Genomic DNA, 21,012 nt, shown 5'->3' with positions numbered 1-21,012 from the left:
CCGTTTTCTTTAAATATTTTTATGCCCTTTCAAATCTCTGCCTTAATCATGTTGAAAGCCTTTTATCTTTTGAACTCAACGAATATAACCAAGATTTTGCAAGCTATTTTCAAAATTTAGCCCTTTTAGCTTAGGTATCACTCAATTGAATCTGGGCTGCCAAAACCAATCTGTCCATCCTGAGGTGTAGTAGCAAGAACTGAACACAGCACACGACAGAATGAGTAATCAGATTTCCATTCTGCTACAACATATTCTGTACTCCACATCCCTTAATATTAATCCATTCTCCTTTTTAATTGTTTTATCTGTCCCCGTGACACCCACCCCCCCCCCCCCATCATCCTCTGTTCCTTGTCTTTAAAAGATTTGCTGATCTAACTTTCTAACTAATCTAACTGATCTAACTAAATTGGGTGACACCCCACATTGAACTCCCATCATCCAGTTTTGCCCACTAACCCTAACACAGTTCATCATTGCCCCGCTACGATTTTCTGCTCCTATCTAAACTATTCACTTGTGTCACCTAGTTTGAGATTATCAGCACACTTGGGTTATGTGGTGTCTTCATTAGTAAATATATTGGAAAGTTGAGGTTCTAATATGGATTCCTCAATTTTCTGCCTCCCGACTTGTTCAAGTCAAAAGGTTAATTCCAATTCAATTGGCCCTCAGTTTTGTTTGAACTCACTTATATGTAATCTTATTGAATGCCTTCCAGAAGCTTATATAAATAACTTCCATAACACTACTTTATCAGTCACATTCGTTACTGCTCCAAAAAATTCAATGAGGTTGATTTAAAATGACATCCTTTACAAATCCATGCTTGCTCTCTGACCAATTCAAAAGCCCATACTGTTCCTAATAGCACATTCAAGTAATTTCCTCACAATTGATTTTAGACTCATGCAGCTTTCATGTCCAATTTCCCTTTTTCTTCTTTAGTAATGGGAATTTTCCAGACTAATGGGAGAATTCTTGAATCTGAAGACTTTTGGAAGATTGTGATTACAGCATCTACAATTTACCACTTGCAATGAACTGTGATGATACCATCATATTCTAGTAGTTTGTTTTGTTTTATTATTTCCTCTATCATAATTTTTTACTAATATTAAATTGTACCTCTCTCAATTTACTTCATCTTTGTTCTTATATGTGTACCCATCTGTATTCATTTTTTTTCATATTTTCTTATGACATTGAAGGTCATATTATATACTCCATTGTTCTCAATGAGACACCTAAACCCAAAACTGTACCATGTTCTACAGTAACAGATCGACACCTACCAAAACTATTCAGCAAAACCCTATCCTGAGTGAAACTGTACCTTGTTTTTATACAGATAAAATGGTCCCTGTGTATGCACCTCATATTTGGAAACACAGAATTTAGAGTTATGTCTTAGAGTATTTTGCACCAGAAATATACAATACAGGGAAGGATTTTCAGAATCAGGAAGGAACAGGGGGACATTGAAATATATACCCACAGATCCTTAAATATAGTAGGACAGGTAAATAAGGTGATTATGAAGGCACGCTGGATGTTTTCCTTTATTATCTAAGACACAGAGTGCAAGAGCAGGGAAGTTATTTTACAATTGCACACAGTACTTTAACCACAGCTTGTGCACTGTATATAATTCTGACCACCACATTACAGAAAAGATGTGATTGAGATTTACAAGGATGTCACCAGAGCGAGAAGATATTACTACGAGGAAAGATTAGCAAAGCTGTTTTGGAATAGAGGACACAGAGGGGAATCTTAATTGAGGTAAATAAAATTATGAGGACCCAAGATATGGTAAATAGAAAGCCCCTATTTCCCTCACCTGAAGAATCAAAAACCAGGTCATGTAAAGTAGTTGGTGGAAAGGTGAGAGGGTCCTGAAAGTCACTTCTCAAAATGCTGGATGAAGCAGAAACCCTCACTACGTTTAAGAGGCATGTGTATGTGCACTTGAGGAGCAGTACTGCAGGGCTATGGGAAGAGTGCTGATTGATGGGATTAGATTTGCTAGCTCTTTGTCAACTGACACAGAAACAGTGGGCGAAATGGCTGCCACTTTGTCATAAATTTTCTCAGATGTTTCAATGAGGTCACCTCTCACTCTTTTAAACTCTAAGGGATTGAGGTTAGCCTACTCAATCCTTCCTCATGTGACAGACCTGCATCTCAGGAATTGGTCTGATGAATTTGCAATGCAGTCCTAAGCCTTTAGTAATTATAGTATGACATCTTTACACCTGCACTCAAATCTTTTGCAAATAAAGATCAATATACCATTGCCTCCCTAACTGCTTGTTGTACCTACATGCTATCTTTTAGCAACTTTCCAAAAGAAAGTATCTTCCATAACAACCTGAATAACATTAAATTCTATTCTTATTTCAGAGAAAGAATTTATTAAAACTAACAGCTAAACATGCTGTGAAAACTTTGCAACCTCTCCCAGCACTTTGCTCATGATAAGCATTTACACTGGTACCATCAGTTCATTAAAACCCTGACGTGACCTGACTTGATCTCAAGATGCAACTTCAATTGACTGACATTTGGTGTGATGAGGGAGGCAGCCAGAAAAAGGTAGAGAACAGAGAGCATGGCGAGGTGAGGAAGGATATAAACCCCTGCTCCAGCTCTTAAATCATTATTTAGTAGGGCATGGGTAGAATCATATTAAGGCTCGTCTGTGAAGCCCTCACAGTTGAAATGCCTCTTGCCTTTGTCCATCACTCTACAGGTGAACAGAAAATCAGCCATCTCTCAATAAACTACATTCCAGGTACAGGATGAGTAGTCAGAGGCAAGCTCATCTTTTACTTTATATTGTTTGTAATTTTGCATACAGGACCCTAGAGCTACAGGAAATGTGCAAGATGTAAATGAATCTTATAGTGGCAGATGTGAGTGGGTAGTCAATGTTTAATTGGCATGAACTACGTGGACTGATTCAGCACAGCTAAAGGGTTATTACACAGGGGAAATGTTAAATAAACCACAGGCTATATTTTTCTATAACTCATCACCTTCTTCCCCTTTTTGATTTAGTTCAACTGCACTGACTGCCTTCTGCAGCTAAACCACAAAAAACATTGCACAATGTTTAAAGGCAAGGTAAACAATTTACCAGAAAAATTATTTTTTTAAAATCTACCTCATTCTCACACTGCTCTGTGTTACATTCCCTCTCAATCACAGCATACTAACCTCACCCACTTTGGACATGAAAATATAGCTGCAGAAGGGCTGTTCACCAAGACAGAGCATAGACTATTTGACCCAAAGTGATGTTGCAAGGAGGTTGAGGGGATGTCGGGAGTTGTGGGAATTAGCATTATGGCAGTAATCTAAAATGAGGGAAACACTACATGGAGTGTGATGGTTTACAACATTACTCATATTTGCGACGTAGGAGGCCATTCAGCCTATTGAGTCTATGCCAGCTCTCGGAACAATTCCCTCAATCCCATTCCCCCAGTTACTTCACTGTCACACATTGTTTTTCTCTCCCACAGTCCCACTAACTTCACCCAGATTCCCCCGCCACCCACCTACACCAGGGGCAATTTACAGGAGCCGATTAATCTACCAGCAAGTCTTTGGGCTGAGGGAGGAAACTGAAGGAAACCCATGCAGTGTCACAGGGAGAACATGCAAACTCCACACTCACAGCACCCGGAGGTCAGGATCGAACCCTGGTTGCTGAAACTGTAAGGCGGCAACACTACCCACTGCGCCACTGCAGGAGGGCTGAGATGGGTGATTATTTATTCAGGGAATTACAAGTGAGTAGGTGGTGGGATCTTATGGACAGGTTGAATTCCATGAGAATGGAGCAGAACAGCACAGAGTGAGGTCACTAATCACATCGTGCCTGCGTCAGCTTTTTGAAAGCACCACCCTGCCCTTTCCCCATATTCAGCAGATTTTTCCTCTGCGGATTCTTATCCAATGCTCTTTAAAAGTTGCTTCTGAATTGGTTACCACCACGTATTCAAGTGGAAGAACTTTTGTGTAACTACAGAGAAGCAGGAGTGCAAGGCCAGGACAGGGGTGAATCACAGAAGGTTTCTTTGAGAGGACAAGAGGATAGGATAACAGCAGAGGCAGCTGAACAGAATGCTCTCAATCTTCAGCTCTTTCACCAAGGTTTTGCCATCCACCTGAAACATCTTTGTGATTCAGCAACAATGACTTCGCTTCGTTACTGTTTCTGCAAGGCATCCAGAATATTTATGTATGGAAGTAGTTGCTTCCTGTAGTTGACTGTCAATTGCACATTAGTGACAAGCAAAGACTGAATAATGTCAAAGTGAAGGTAGCTAATGAAATAACACTAGGCTTGAGTTGCAAACTGTTTTCAGTGGAGAGGCAGGATTAAGGGCAATGAGGACTTCCTTAGTTTTGAAATCTGGGAAAGGGTGGAGCAGAGCAAGAGAGGAAACAGTGAATTTGACAGAAGGTAGAGTAGGATAAGAAAATGCAAGACAAAAAAAATGAATGAAATCGGGAGTTCAGGAGGAAGAAGTGAAGAAGGTTCTGAGGAGAAATAGTTACTCATTCAAATCAATGTTGGTTAATAAAAAGATAGCACAGCTGTGGTATACAAGGTAAACAAAATTAGAGCAGTCCCAGTATCAATTTAAAATGGGGTTATTCTTCATGCACACTGATTCTGACAGATGCTTATATACAACTTGTTGACAATAGAACTTTCTGACTTGCATATGCAACACATATTCCTACAGGGGGCATCTTCTAGCAAAGTATAGCTTTAACCAGGATTCTCAGTAATCAATTCATTGGAATGAATGTGTCGGTGTTGCTAATAGGGCTGTGAATCCAACTTTGGGTGCTTACCTGTCAATCATCTCTGGGCTGCATAACAGCAAAATGCAACTCCTATCTTTAACCCAACATGGAGTCAGAGATTTACACGGCTTAGGATGCCTATGGGGCTACTATGCTTATGGAAGAGTTAACCAATTAATCCCAATACCCTGCATCTTCTCCATAGCTCTGGAATTTTTAAAGCCTTCAACTATTTATTCAATTCACTTTTCAGGCAGTGCATTACAGATCCAAACAACTCACTGCATAATATTTTCTTCCTCAGATCACCACTTGTTGTTTTGCCAGTTACTTCAGTTCTGGTTATAGACTCTTCTACTAATGGAAGCAGCTTCTCCTTATTTATTACATTAAAACCATCATCAAAAATATTGTCACCCAAATGGCTGTATGCCAGCTCAGCTGGTAGAGGTCTTGTTCAGAGTCAGGTCAGGGAGTCAAGACAAAGTGTGTGATCTGGCCCAACATTCCACTGTCAATCAAGGGAGTGCGGCTCTGCGCACAGCGCTGACCCTTAAATGAGATGTCAAACCATTCTTTTCCTACCCTAATCCAGGGTTACTAAAGTTATATTGTAGTTCACATCACTGCAGTTGTGACTTATTAACATTATACCATCCTGGAACTGATGCTGATGTTTTCCTGGATTAGTGACCCTGTACCACACTAGAGGGATCAAAACTCAATCTGAAAAGACATTAAAAAAATTCCTAGTTGGTGAACTAATTTTCAGAAGGGTCTCAGACCTGAAAAGTGAACTCTGATTCTCTTTCCATAGATGCCACCTGACTTGCTGACTGTTTCCAATATTTTCTGTTTTTATTTCAGACTTCCAGCATCTGCAGGTTTTTTTATTTTCAAAAAGTTGTGTCATCTGAGGTTCAGTGGGTAATACTTTCACTTATGAGTTACAACTTCAAATCCCACTTGAGAGACTTGGGCATTAAAATCTAGGCTACTTTTTTTGATGATACATTAGATATCCTGGGCCCCCAACTTGAGCCCAATGGGACCCAACTATATGTATTGGATCAGGAGCACATTCTGCTGAAATATTCAGTTTCAGGCCAGATTGTGCTAGGTTGGTTCAGTACCATTATTAAGTCAGTCCTTCACACAGGGTGAGAGGGATAATTTTCAGGTGTCAGAGGCAGGGTGTATTACTTAGCAAGGAAGGGGACAGTGAATGTTGTCTAGTCTTGCAGAGAGTTTCTCAAGCTTGAGTTTCAAGTTTGCTTCCAAGCCAGAGTCAGCAGTGATGTCTGTAATAGGAAGTGTACAAGGAACTTGGACTGTTTTTTCTGGGCACCATCATCTCATTTGGCTCAGTGCTGGTGGCAAAATGTGATATTTATTTCAAGAAAATACAGACACGGCCTTCGCTGTGCTTGTGATGTGCTTTCTCAAGCAATTGTCTCCAGTTCACCGCTGCTCCATGGTCAGACAGTGATACTCATCCTGGGAGTGAATACCAAATATTGCCAATGGTCAGAGATCAATTTCCCAGGCAATGGCTTCTAGTTTGCCTGGCGCTACTGTTAGGCAGTGGCATACACCCATAGAAGGGTGAGGGGTGTGGGAATGGTAGGGGGTGGGCATGGATGAGGGACTTCACCCAGGCTTGGACTCTCTCTTTTTCAGGTGCAGATGTCAAATCTGGTGTCAGTGTCCAAGCTCAATTCTCTGCAAATGTTTCTGTGTCATTTGGACACGGGTTTGGAAGAAATTACAAGTCCCAGGGCTCAAATCAAATTCACACTGGCCACGATTAGGTAGGGTTTTAGTTTTATACCCTGGCACACTTCCAAATATTAAATCCCTGCCCATTCTCCTATGATACCACTTGAAGAGCAAAGGGACTTATCCCAGGACACTGCTGCACTTAAACTGGTCAGGAGGACCTTATCGATTGGTGATAAAGGTCTCTTGGACATTCAGAGGTTGTGAAAGATGCCAAAGAAATGCAAGTTCTTTCTTTCAGTTGAGCATCAGTCCAAAGTTCAGGTTACGTAGCAGAAGTAAAAGGCCTTTTAACTAGAGCTTCTCGTTCAGTGAGAGCTGGAAGCAGTGCAAGATGACAGAGAGGGTGCATTGAAAATATATCAGTGGCTCCAAACTCCCATCATTCTATTCGTACTCCAAAGTAAAAAGGGAAGAGTTACAAGTGATGGATTTTAGGAGGAAGAGTGAGTAATGTCAATATGAATGAATTGGTACAATTTTAAAAGGGGAAAGACCTGGAGATCTTGCTAAATAAATCTGGGAACCTACCTACATTCAAAGGCTAGGTCACTTAGCCCCTCAAGCCAGCTTTTCCATTCAATAAGACCAAGAGTGATCTGATTGTAGCCTCAACTCTGCGGTCCAGTCTACCCACGTTAACCTTTTAGCTCCTTGCTAAAACTAAAACCCAGCCTGACTGTATGCAAAGTGAACCCATCTAATTCAGCTTAAAGTTATTTCAAACTCTACTTCTACTGCCTTTTGAGGAAGAGATTTCCAAAGACTCACAAATCTCAGAGAAAAATTGCTGTCTTATCATTGCCTAAAGTGGGGGAATCCTTGTTTTTAAAACAGTGACTCCTCATTCTGGATTCCCCACAAGAAAGATCCTCTTCACATCCACCCTGTTAAGACTCCTCAGTACCTTGATTGAATCAAGCCCCTCTCACTCTTCTAAACACCAGTGGGTACAAGCCTAGCCTGTCCAACTTTTTTTCATTAGACAACATGCCCATACTAGGAAGAAATATGAACCTTCTCTAAACTGCTTCCAGTGCAGTACAATCCTTGCTTAAATAAGGAGACCAATGCCATACACAGTACTCCAGCTGTGGTCTCACCAATGCTCTTTATAATTGAAGCATAACCTCCCTGAAGGTAATAAACATAGAACACTACAGCACAGTACAGGCCCTTCGGCCCACAATGTTGTGCCGACATTTTATCCTGCTCTAAGATCTATCTAACCCTTCCCTCCCACATAGCCCCCTATTTTTCTATCATTCATGTGTCAGTCTAAGAGTCTCTTAGATGTCCCTAATGTGTCTGCCCCCACAACCTCTGCTGGCAGTGTGTTCCACACACCCACCACTCTGTGTAAAAAATTTACCCCTGACATCCCCCTTATACCTTCCTCCAATCACCTTAAAATTATGTCCCTTTGTGCTATTTAAGTTATTTAGGTATTTAACAATTTAAGTTATAGTATGAAGGCAAACCTGATGCTGCCTTTATTAACAGAACCAGAGGTCAAACAAAAAGTGGAGTTAAACTTTTATAAGCCACTGGTTAAACTGAAGCTGGAATATTGTGTCTTACTTTGGGCACCATTAATTAAGAATAATGGGCCTCACTACTGACTTTGCACCTACATTACCAAGTGCACAGGCCAGAGGAGCAGAAGGGTGAGCTGGCCAGCCTGAAGCAGCACTTGACCGAGCTGCCATGCTTGAGAAGGGGCTGTAGTCACTTCAGGTATGGGGCCACAAGCTGATCTCAAGCTGCTGGAGTGGGATGGCATGGGATATGAGCTGCACCATTGCCAAGGCCTTGAGAGATACCTTTACTAGGCTGGTACCAGGGATGAGGGACTTCAACTGCATGAAGACACTGGAGCCCAGCAGAAAAGGCTATGGGGATATATGATGGAGGTGTTTACATTTTTGAAGTTTTGGCAGAATAACTATCCTCCCTGTCATAATCATGCTAACCAGAAAACAAAGAATTATTTTATTTAGCAAAAAATTCAGAGGAGAGACCAGAATGGTTTCTTTTATAGTCTGCCAGAAGGATGATGAAAGTATATTCTTTCTCCATAGATGCTGCCTGCAGGACCTACTGAGTACTTGCAGTATTTTCTGATTAGATCATATGAGTAACTTCAGAAAGAAAATTGGAGAAAGAGTCTCTGTGTGGTTTTTCAAAGGTCTGGCACAAGCACGATGGCCCCAATGGCAACATTTTGCATCATCCGATTCTGCAGAACGTTTGGACTAGCTGGTTAGAAGCTTCGAATCTCTGCATGCTTGGCATTGGCTACAGATCAAAGACGGGGAAGGGAGCGCACAGCATGTAAATCAGCGCCAAACAGTGCACTCCTTGTGCCTGTGAATTACAATGGTAATTGACCTCAGGCCTCTGCACCAGCAACCCATGGCATGTCCACATGCCGGAAAGGCAAGCAGAATTGAGTTATGTTGCAGGAACAGTGCTGCATTCATGCCAAACTCCAATGATGTGTGTCTCAAGGGTTTCTGGAAATTAGCATTTACCAATGGTCTTCACTTGCTTGTTTTACTCTATCTAGAAACTGCTTTCAACAGTAAAGATTATTTGCATCTCAGAAGTGTCAATGAATCCTTCTCTCTATTTGGCTGTGATAACGTCACAAACATTAAGTGTCAACTTCTTGTCACGTCTGCAACATATCAGTGGGCGTGTTTGGGAGCCAGGCTGGAATGCCACTGACAAAAACTGTTTGAGAACCTGACCCACTCTCAGCTGCTCGTGAAGAGTTACAGGAATAAGCATGGAGGGAAATAAGCATTCGGATTTAAAACCCAGTCCATTCGACCCAAAACAGGGTAGTTGATGATGTAATTCTAAATCACTCTGAAAATACAATTTGTGTCACATAAGTCTAGTATGGTCAGGTTGACACTAATTGCAGTGATGTCAAAGACCTACACATGAAGAGATGAGGATTAGTGAAGTGGGTGCACATTGTCCCCTGTATAACGCTTTCTCCATTTCTGCAGGTTACATAGCAGAACACAGTCTGTTTCTGGACTGGAAGTGATGGAGATTGAACCGTTCCCATTCATCCCATAGATTAGCTCCACTGCAGCAGGAAGTTTGTGGGATGTGAGGTGTAATAATGCACCAGTAAAGGTCAGAGTTGGAGCAATGACAAAGCCTTGCTTGACTTAATCTGTATTGGGATTGTGTCTGTATGGATCCATTGGTCATAATCACAACTTGCATATCATAATGTAGCAGATATAGAAGGGAGTTGCATTTCTGAGGGCAGCTAAAGTTGAGAAGGAACTTAAGGTCCAGAAAGGCCATGTTGTGTAGTTCATCAAACTACCCATAATTTTCTTGAAGTTGTCTTGAAGTGAAGATAATATATAAAGTATCTCATGATGGACTGATGATTTGGGGAGTAAATCTTCAGCTAGTGGGAGGTGGTGCTTGAAGCCCCTTGGGACGAGGAAGACTTTTGCAAAACAAAATTGCTGACATCTGTGAACCAATGAAAGTCCATGCCTGAAACAGTGCAAGGGAGGGGGAAGACTGAAAAGAAGTAAAGAGGATCCAAGGTGAGCTGCAAGAATTTGAAAGCTTTTTTGCTAACACTTTGAGCATGGCTTTGTGCAGGGGAAATCCTGCTTCATTATTTTGACTGAGTTTTTTGAGGAGATAACTAAGAAGATTGATGAAGGCAGGACAGTAGACATTGTCTATGTGGATTTTAGTAAGGCACTTGACAAGGTCCTGCATGGTAGGCTGGTCCAGAAGGTTAAGGCACATGGGATCCAAGGAGAGCTGGCTAATTGGATCCAAAGTTGGGTTGGGGATGGGAGACAGAGCGTAGTGATTGGAAGTCTGTGCCCAGTGGTTGACCCAGGGATTGGCGCTGGGACCCTTGTTGTTTGTTATATATATTAATGACATGGATGTGAATTTGGGAGATATGATTAGTAAGTGTACAGATGACACAGAAGTCGGTGGTGTTGTGGATAGCGTGGAAGGTTGTCTAAGGCTGCAGCAGAATATAGAATATAGATCAGATGGAAAGTTCAGCAGAACATTGGCAGATGGAATTTAATCCTAATAAGTGTGACGTGATGCATTTTGAGATGGACGTATGCAGTAAACGGTAGGGTGCTAAGGAATGTTAAAAAAAAAAAGAGGGACCTTGGGGTTCAAATCTATTATTCCCTCAAGTGCCAACACAGGTGGAAGAAACCTTATGGCATGCTTGCCTTCCTAGGTTGGGGCATAGAATATAAAAGATGGGACAATATTTTACAACTATACAAAACACTGATTACACTGTAGTTATTGTATTATGTGCATTTCTGGTTGCCACGCTGTAGGAAAGATGTGTTTGCACTGGAGAGAGTGCAGAGGAGAGTCACCAGGATGTTGCCTGTATTGGAGGAATTTGGTTATGGGGACAGATTGAACAAGCTGCATTTGTTTCCCCTGGAACAAAGCAGGCTGAGGGTTGACCTGATAGAGGTATATAAAATTATGAGGCATAGAGCCAGAATCTTTTTCCCATGGTAGGGGTATCAAAAATAAGACTGCATAGGTTTAAGGTGAGAAGAAGTTTTAAAAGGGATTTGAGGAGAATGTTTCTTTCCCCATACATTGAGTGGTTGACATCTGGAACTCACTGCCAAAGGAGGTGGTGGAGTCAGATATAATCACTTAATAATTTAAGAGACACTTAGATAGGCGCTTAAAAGACAAAGCATAGAAAGATACGGACCTAATGCAGGCAAATTGAATCAGTGTAGATGGACAAAAAGGTCAGGATGGATATGGTGGGCCGAAGGGCCCACTTCTTTGCTATACAAATGTATGCCTCTCTATGGATAGAGAATCATACCTTAGTATTCCTAATATGGGCCACACCAGTCGAAGGTACTTCTCAAAACTAACTGCTCCATTCATCTGTGGAATAAGAAATTGTAACAAGAGGCCCATTTGGACAGAGTGTGGAAGCTTGTCATGATTAAAGACAGAGAGTGACATTCCTCGGAAACTGTGGTCAACTGGCTCCTCGCTCTCTCACTTGTTGGGAGGAAAAGGTAAACAAAAGAAATCCAAAATGCCCTTCTTTTAAAAAATTGCACAGATCCACACTGCACAATTTTAGTTATGTTTTGAAATCCTTTAATAACCTGTTCACCCATTCATTGCCTCTTTCAGAACTACTCAGTGGGCTGGGATCTCTCCCTGGGCCCCAGCTATTCATGGTCCATATCACTAAGTTTGCAGATGATAAAAAAAAAACTAGGTGGGATTGTGCATGTTTAAGAGAATGTAATGAGACTTTAAGGTGAAATAGATAAGCTAAGTGAATGGGCAAGAACATGGCAGATGCAATTTAATATGGAAAATGTGATGTTATCCACTCTGGTGCAGGAAACAGAAAAGTGAACATATTTTAAAATGAAGAGAGATCGGGTAATGTTGACATTCAAAAGGATTTCAGTATCCTTCCACACAAGTCACTGAAAGCCAATTGCAATAAGTAATTAGGAAGGCAAATGGTATATTGGCCTATGTTGCGAGAGGATTTAAGTACAGTAATAATGGGGCAACAGTACCTCACAGCTCTAGGAACCCAGGTTCAACCTGAACATCGGGTGCTGTCTGTGTGGAGTTTGCACATTCTCCCTGTGACCGTGTGGTTCTCTGCTGGGTTCTCTCACTTCCTCCCACGTCCTAAAGACACAGGTTGGTTGGTTAATTGGCTTCAGTAAATTATCTCAGGGTCTAGGTAAATGGCAGGAGAATTGATGGGAATGTGAGAGAAGATGTTGCAGAACTACAGTGAAATAAGGAGAGATGACAGGGCTAATGAGATTGCTGTTGGTAGTTGACATGGACCTAATGGGCTGAATCGCCTCCTTCTATATTGTAATATGCATATCAAAGATGCAATTATATAGGGCTTCATAAGATCATACCTGAAGTACTATACACAGTGTTGGTCTCCTTTCCTAAAAATATATACCAGACAGGTTCCTGGGATGGTGGGTTTGCCATATGAAGAGAGATTAGTAAACTTGGCCTACATTCTACAGAGTTTAGAAGAAAGAGTGGAGATCTCATTGAAACTTACAAAATTCTTACAGGGATTGACAGGTGGATGCAGCAAGGATGTTTCCCTGGCTGAGAAGCCTAGAATTAGGACTCACTATCAGAATGAGAGCCAGGCCATGTAGGATTGAGATGAGGAGAAATTTCTTCACACAGAGGATGCTGAATCTTTGGAACTCTCTACCCCAGAGGTCTGTGAAGGCTCAGTCATTTATTTAAGAGAGAAATCAATATAATTCTGAATGTTAAGGGAATCAAAAGACGGGGGATTGTGCTGGAAAATGGAGCTGAGTGAGAAGATCAGCAATGATCTTGATGAATGAGAGATCATGCTCGGGGGGAGGGGGGGGTCAAATGGTCTTGTACTGTCGCTATATCTAATGTCCTTATTCAAAGGGTTCTCCCTGGTGGCCTAGCTTGCATTTCAAACCTATTTACACTTTAGGACATTCTGAGATTATGAAAGACTCTATAAAGATGCAAGTTCTTCCTTTTTCAATTACATACAACTTCCTATTTTAACTGGTTTGCTCTTGGAGATCTTCTCCACAATACAGTTAAACAAAATCTAATGTTACTAATTATATAAAATCTGGTTACATTTCTTTTCTTCTGCGTAGATTCCCCTCATAATGGAGATTCTCAGATTTTATTTAATTTTCTTGTGGAAGAGATCCCCAAGAGCAAACCAGTTAAAATAGGAAGTTGTTTGTAATTGAACCTTCTTCCAATGAATCAATGGCAGAGAGCCCAAAAGGAGAGACAAGCCTTCCTATGCAGAATTAATAATGAGTTATACAGGGTTAAAATAAACTATTATGGGGTTTTAAAAATCAAATTCCTCAGAAATGCAAACTAACACAATGTTAATTCGTAACAACTGACTCTCAATTAACTTGATACTTCTACTGAATTGTCACACCCACTTCTTTTCTGCCTTTGTCTGCCTTCATCATGTGCATGAATTTCACATTCATTAAACCAAACACATTGCCCTGTATCTTATCTGCAGGGTTCATGTGAAATTCTTCAATCCAGCTGCTCAATTTCATTGCAGTTTCAAAAGTGTTTGCTACTGAAGTTTGCCTATGTACCAGAGTATAATTGTATCAGTTACAGTTCTAAATAGTCTTTCATATTAGATGAAGAATTGACTTAAGGTTACTTCTGAGCAGAGGCCATGAAGTAAATTGATGGTTTGTTGCCATTCCCGACAGAATCAACAGAGTACAGATTGTAACCAGGTTCCCTATAAATTTTGCGGGTACAAGGTCTGCCATTCATTTCTTGCCACTTTGTTAACCAGGCTCTCAATCACCCTTTCTAGGCAATACAGCAACTCACCTGCTCTTCCTCCAGTTCAGGAACATCACAACCCAGGTGGCCTCTATAATGGGGAGATCAAAAACACACATTTTTCTCACCACTGAAGAGGCCATTCACCCATCAACTCTATGCTGGTTCTCAGACCATTCCCATGAGTCCCATTCCTCTGCTTATTTTCCTGAACACAGTTCAACCATTGCTATAGTGCCCATCAGCAGTACTCACCATACCAGGGTCCACTCCAGTTCCCACTTTACTCTTTTTTGTTCTTAGGATGCTATCCTACCCAGTTGAGCTCAAAGTCAAACTTGGCAAAAACATCATCTTATCATCCACTAGAGAATTGTTCAGTTGTTTGGACTGAACACTGACCTCAGGACTCTCCCCCATTAACCCACTGGATCTCCTGCCGAGTAATTTTGTCAACTGTTGTTGTCTCATCCATTCACCAACACCCATCCCGGATTTTGTGCCCATGTACTACATAACACTGTCTCAGCCAATGTGTTTGGTTCAGTACCTTGTCATCTGCCCAATCTTTTAAACTCTACTAACAGATCATTCCCTGCAAGACATCTTGATGGTTACGAAACTATCTTCCTCCTTCAGACACTGAGTATCCTGCAGGGCACTTCCAGGTTTCTGTTTGCACTGGGCTAATGTTGCAGCATTGGAGAGTTGCTGCTGCATCATCACTGCTTTGGTTCTAATGTGCTGATTCAGAACATCACAGCAAGGAGCTAGAGAGCAAACAGAATGCCTAGACACGGGCATTGAGGAGCTTACATTACTATATGGTTAAGCTCTTAACTCTGATGTCTATTCATCTCTTAAACTCTTCATCATGAGTGGGTCAGAGAGTCACAGAGCAATAAAGCATGGATACAGGCACTTCGGCCCAACCAGTCCACGCCGACCACAGTGCCCACCCTTGATCTTGGAAATCCCTGCCTGACAGCACGATGGTTCACCACCATCTTCTCTCCAGAGACAGAAACAAAGGCAGGCCCTGCTAGCATCTTCTACATCTCCCATGAGTTTCATGAGTCCAGTAAGAGGATAGTTTGTACATTCAGGGTACCACTGGGCCACAATGACCCGGAAGTTCATAAGCTCCACCCCCTCTGCATTGAGCTGACTGTACCAGTGGGCAACAGAAGAGACAAAAAATAATCCACTCTCAATTACTATTCAAAAGATTAAAATAATCTGCAATATAGATCCAGATTCTGACTTTTCATTAGTCCAGGTTGACAAACTGTGTAAGTTAGGTGATGCCTGGTTTAAAATCCATATTGTAGTGAGAAAGAATGCAAGGAATTCAGCTTCATGATCCAGGGAAATGTGGCCAAGGAGAAAACATAACAAGCTTTCAATGCAAAAGGCGAGGAAAGATTGAGTAGGCTTACATACTTCAATTTTAAGCAAAACAGCTCAAGCCAGTTCATAGCAGTACTGACAATAGTTGAATGGATAAAACAGGGAAGATTTGCTAAGAATAAGAAAATGGAGCTTCAAATTAAAAAGGCACCAATTAATAAAAATATTAATGTTTTAAAAATAAATCAACAGGATTAAATTGATATCAAAGACCTGTCAAACATTAAGTGTTCCCAAACAGTACTAAACACCAATGAGTTTCTGGTCCATTGGTTTAAGCAACAGTTCCTCTTTTCAAAACTGGTGGTGTATTTTTTAGCTCACAGCAGACATGAGAGGAAGCTGTGTAGCAGTGATAACTAGCATGGGTGGGTTGGGTAGATGCCTGGAGAGGGAAATCAATATTTTAAAACTAATGCAGCGGCAGGTGCACCTGAACAAGAAAATAACGCAAGTTCTGAAGGCAACTGGTCTGCTTCACCACACGCAGAAAACAATGCTAAAGCGATAAGACTTTGGAGATGGAAGTGGGAGAATGCCTGATTAACTGATGTCCCCATTATATCATCACAAGCAGACCTGGGACATATCAGGGAACCTGTAGAACAAGGACAGAAGTTTCAATCCCAATTGCCAAGCTTTCCAGATTTCTCGATTGCTTTCCCCAACAGATCTTGGGACTCTAATTCTGATTTATTTTCACTAAGGCAAAAAATATGAAGAATGTTCTGGTTTTCTGAAATTCTGCACAAACGTCAGCATACGTTTAAGATTCAAGTGTAATGTTCTAATCTGTATTGGGTGCCACAGTGACACAGCAGATAGTGCTGCTAACTCACAGCTCCATGGACCTGGCTTCAGGTGCTGCATGTGTGGAGTTCGCATTATTCTCTCTGTAACAGTGTGGCTTTCTACCAAGCACTCTGGTTTCCACTGGAAGAATTTTTTCCACTTAGAGGGTAGTTGAAATCTGGAACACACTGATTGAGGGAGTGCTGGAGGCAGAGAAGTCTCACATTTAGAAGTACTTATGTGAGCATTTGAAATAGAAGGCTACAGGCAAAGTATTGAAAAATGGGATTAGTGTATATACAGTAGGTACTCGATGCCTAGCACGAACACAGTGGGTGGAAGAGCTTGTTCCATCCTGTATGACTCTATGAATTATTTTTTGAATGCATTCATGGGATCTATGACACATGCTGGGATCTAGATGAGAAACACTATGATGCTGGAGGAACTCAGCAGGCTAGGCCTCTTTTCTTCCCTTTCCTCACCTCTCTCTCTTTCCCCTATCCCCCTTTTTTCCTCCTTACCTTTGACCCATCCCTGGTGGATCTGCTCTCCCCACCCCCCCCCCCCAGCACCTGCCTATCACTATCTCTTACCTGCACCTGCCTATCACCACATTGTGCCCACCCCCCCTCCCATCTTTCGTCCACCTATCACTGCTCTGCTTTTCCCTCCTAGAAATGTTGCCCGCCTGCTTTTCTCCACGGATGCTGCCTGGCCTGCTGAGTTCCTCCAGCATCATCATGTTTTTCGTCAGCATTTGTTACCCATTCCTAATATCCCAGAACTGATATGCTGAGACTGTTTTCCCTGGAGCATGGAAGATGTCCTTATTATTATATTCTTTTTATATACCATAAAAACCTGAGAGGTTTATAAAATCATGAGGGACACAGATAAGGTGAATAGTCACAGTCTTTTCCCCAACATAGGGGCCTGTATTACAAGGAGAATTGAATACAAAAGCAAAGAGATTCTTTTGCATTTGTACAGGGCCCTGGTGATACCACTCCTGGAGTATTGTGTACAGTTTTGGTCTCCAGGGTTAAGGAAGGATATCCTGGCTATAGAGGGCGTGCAGCGTAGGTTTACGAGGTTAATTCCGGGGATGTCGGGACTGTCTTATGCTGAGAGGTTGGAGAGACTGGGATTGTACATGCTGGAATTGAGAAGATCGAGAGGGGATCTGATTGAAACATACAGGATTATTAAGGGATTGGACAAGATAGAGAAAGGAAATATGTTCCAGATGTTGGGGAAGTCCAGGACCAGGGGTCATGATTTAAGAATAAGGGCTAGGCCATTTAGGACAGAGGTGAGGAAAAACTTCTTCTCCCAGAGGGTTGTGAATTTGTGGAATGCACTGCCTCAGAGGGCAGTGGAGGCCAATTCTCTGGGCACTTTCAAGAAGGAGCTAGATAGGTTTCTTATAGATAGGGGAATCAAGGGATATGGGGACAAGGCAGGAACAGGATATTGATTGTTGAGGATTAGCCATGATCTCAAAATGGCGGTGCAGACTCGAAGGACCGAATGGTCTACTTCTGCTCCTATTGTCTATTGTCTAAAACTAGAGGGCCTAGATCTAAAATGAGGGGAAAAATTTAAAGGGGACCTGAGGGGGAAGCTTTTCACACAGAGGGTGGAGGGTAAATGGAACGAGCTGCCAAAGGAAGTGGTAGAGACAGGTAGAATTACAACATTTAAAAGACATCTAGACAGATACGTGGATAGGAAAGGTTTAGAGGGATATGGGCCAAATGCAGGTAAATAGGACTAGCTCAGACAGGCAACTTGGTCAGCATGGACGAGCTGGGCTGAAGGGCCTGTTTCTGTGCTGTATAATTCTAAATAACAGTATATGGACACAAGCTTCTTAAGTTGACATGAGTTTGTGTTCTTTTCTAAACAACATCAAAGTACAGCTGATGCTGGAAGTCCAAAAATAAACAAAATGCTGTAATTATTCAGTGGGTCAAGCAGCATCAGTGGAGAGAGAAAGTTTCAGACCAACAACCTTTCAGCAGAATTAGTCAAGTTCTAATGAAAAGTCATTTGCTTTAAACATTAAACTTCTCTTTACATGTGTCCCCTGAGATGCTGAGTATTTCCAGCATTTTCTGTTTTTATTGTGGAATTTTTATTCCTATCCTAATTGGACCACCACAAATCACTGAGCAAGTACGACAAAAGTTCTGCAAGATTCCACTCCACCTCACTCTGATCTGGGACCAGTATGCCATGTCTGCAGTGATCCCAATTTTTTCATCCATTTGTTTTGACAACCAAGAACCTAATGGTCGATCCATTGCATGGGCTAACTTCTGCAACCAATTCTCCAATCAAAATCACCCAAACTCCAACATTACTCCAGGATTGAAATGTTTACTCTCAACCACCATTCATACTCTGAAACTCCGACAAGGTGACCAAACTGAAGTTGTGGTGATTGCTCTTCTAATTGTGGATTGAAGGCACGTTAGGAACAGTGAAAAATGAGCTCTGTATCTTACCAGAACTGTACCTGCTACCTAAAGTTACACGAAAAATAATAGTAACTGTATAGTTTCATGTTAAATGTTTACTGCTGCAAGAGTGTGTACCACATCTCGGACTTTACACAGAGAGCATGTTAAACCAAAAGCGGCGACTATATTTCATTATATCAATCCTCACAGCACAATTGCTGCAAATTGCATTGTTCCTACCTCGTAAATTTGCCTTTGATCCCCTGTCTGCAGATTTTAAGGCAACACAGTTTAACAGGGAAAAGAAAGATTTGCATTCATAACCTCAGGGCATCCCAAAACACTGTATAATTAATGTTTTTTTTATTCTGGCATATAATCATTGGTTGGATGTAAGAAAACACACTGGCCAATTTGTTCATGGCAAGCTCTCCCAAACAATGTGACAATGATAAGGCAATGGCATGTCTCAAGCTAATCCCCAAACTATGACAAATAGCATGATGTTACCCTAGAGACTTAACATACTGGTATCTCGCAAGTGTTAGTGGCCCTCCATTGCTATTCTCAAGTTGTTGTTCTTTGTGAGACAGCCAAATCAGTGACCCAGCTGTTCAACTGAACCGCTTGACAAACAAATTCCTTCATCCAATGTCCATATAACCAAAGTTACTGGAGGAAGAGTTGCAAGAACCCTGCTCCATTCTGCTCTCTTCTCCTGAGTTTGTAGGTTGTGGATTAAAGTCCCACTCCAGTGACATGGGCACATAATCCAGGTCACCAGTTCAGAGGAAGTGTCTCATTGTAGAAATTGCCATCTGTTGGTTAAGATGTTAAATGTGGCCCTGTGTGTCAGGTGGAAGCAAAATTTCCCCAGCACTACTTTGAAGTAAAGCAGTGGAGTTTGCTCCGGCGTACTGGTCCATACTTATTACTCAAAAGACATCACCAAAACTGACCATCTGGTTGCTATCAGATGTTGTTCATGGGAGCTTGCTGTGTGCAAATCAACTGCATATTTCCTGCATTACAACAATAGTGACTACATTTCGAAAATGGAAGTCAAAAACTGCAAATGCTAGAAAGCTGAAATAAAAACTGAACTTGCTGAGTTCTGATGAAGGATCTTCAACCTCAGAAGTTAACACTGTTTGTCTTTCCACAGATGCTGCCTGACCTGGTGTGTGTTTCCGGCATTTTCTGTTTTTATAACATTCAAAGGTATCGGCTGTAAAGCACTTTAGGGCAAGGCAAGACTATGAAAGTTACTATACAAATCAAGCTTGTTCTTTCCCAATGAGAAGATCAGCTTTCATTCTGTGCTGCTTGCTGTTAACAGATAAAGAGAAGCAGTTAAAAGACTTGAAACGATTACCTCCTTTATGCTGCAGACCTGATGTTTTCAGCGTTGCACCCTTGCCGATGTTACTCCTTCATATAAATAAGGCTTTTTGAAGTCTCCAGTGGCTGCAAAAGGAAGGTTTAGTGGGTATAACTCACAGAGCTCGGAAAGAAGAAGTCTGCTGTCTCCCTGTGTGTCTTTCCCACTAAGTGCGCATGGCTGACACTCAGCAAGGTCACTGAAAGTTATGATATTGCTCAGGACCTTCCCACTTCTTGAAATGCCTCAACAAGAACAGGCGATGCTCTGACACACAATAAAGGAAGCCTGAGAATCTGTGATATTGCAGTTAACTCATTGTGTACCACGGAATCAACTCCTCCTTCACACAAACAAGCAAAATAAATTCTGTCACTACTTGGTTTGTTCAGTGCAGATTTCATTTGGGTGAAGTGTTTGGCCTGCCCTAAGAGGCAAGAAGGTGGAGTCACTGTGAACCATAATCTTGCACTTTCAGTCTATCAAACCATATGATGGGTGTTTTGAAGGAAGTAGGGGCAAGGGAGGGGAATGAAGTATGGATATGGATGCCAGATCAGAGTTATTATGGAACAGCCACAGTGCATCACAGGATTCTTTTAGACTTTATTAAGAAGCTATTTATAAACTGAACTGTATTTACTATGTAGACTCACTTCGGCATTCATGTTGAAACATGTCAACACTGAGATGGTGAAACTAAATAATGAATAGAACAGACTCTGCTTACTGAGATTCCTAGCAGGCTCAATTAAAAAAAATAACTTTTATTTATTCATCACTCCCAGTGAATAAACGGATGGGCAAATTTTGGCTCAGGTTCGTCACCCAGTTCAATCCTTGGTTGAATACCAGCTTACCTGAAGTTAAGTCCTCATGTTAAGGAGGAAAAATCAGCAAGCATCCTTACTACGTTGTAATCTTTTACATCCTTCTAATTGAGAAGGTGAGAGC

At 41.5% G+C, this 21,012-nt stretch overlaps 1 protein-coding gene across 4 annotated transcripts in view; it reads right to left on the bottom strand.

The window, feature by feature from the left end:
* tfeb (transcription factor EB) overlaps positions 1-20,362 on the bottom strand; it is a 67,384-nt gene extending 47,022 nt beyond the window's left edge. For all 4 annotated transcript variants that reach the window (XM_052034470.1, XM_052034471.1, XM_052034469.1 and 1 more), the window contains exon 1: positions 20,053-20,362. The gene's annotated coding sequence lies outside the window, so the exon portion shown is untranslated. The remainder of the gene's footprint in view (positions 1-20,052) is intronic.
* Between the last annotated feature and the right edge of the window lie 650 nt (positions 20,363-21,012).

The sequence above is a fragment of the Pristis pectinata genome, chromosome 20 (assembly GCF_009764475.1).
Source record: "Pristis pectinata isolate sPriPec2 chromosome 20, sPriPec2.1.pri, whole genome shotgun sequence".
Taxonomy (NCBI): domain Eukaryota; kingdom Metazoa; phylum Chordata; class Chondrichthyes; order Rhinopristiformes; family Pristidae; genus Pristis; species Pristis pectinata.
The sequence above is the reverse complement of the archived record's forward strand: the minus strand, read 5'-3'. Positions and strand labels throughout refer to the sequence as shown.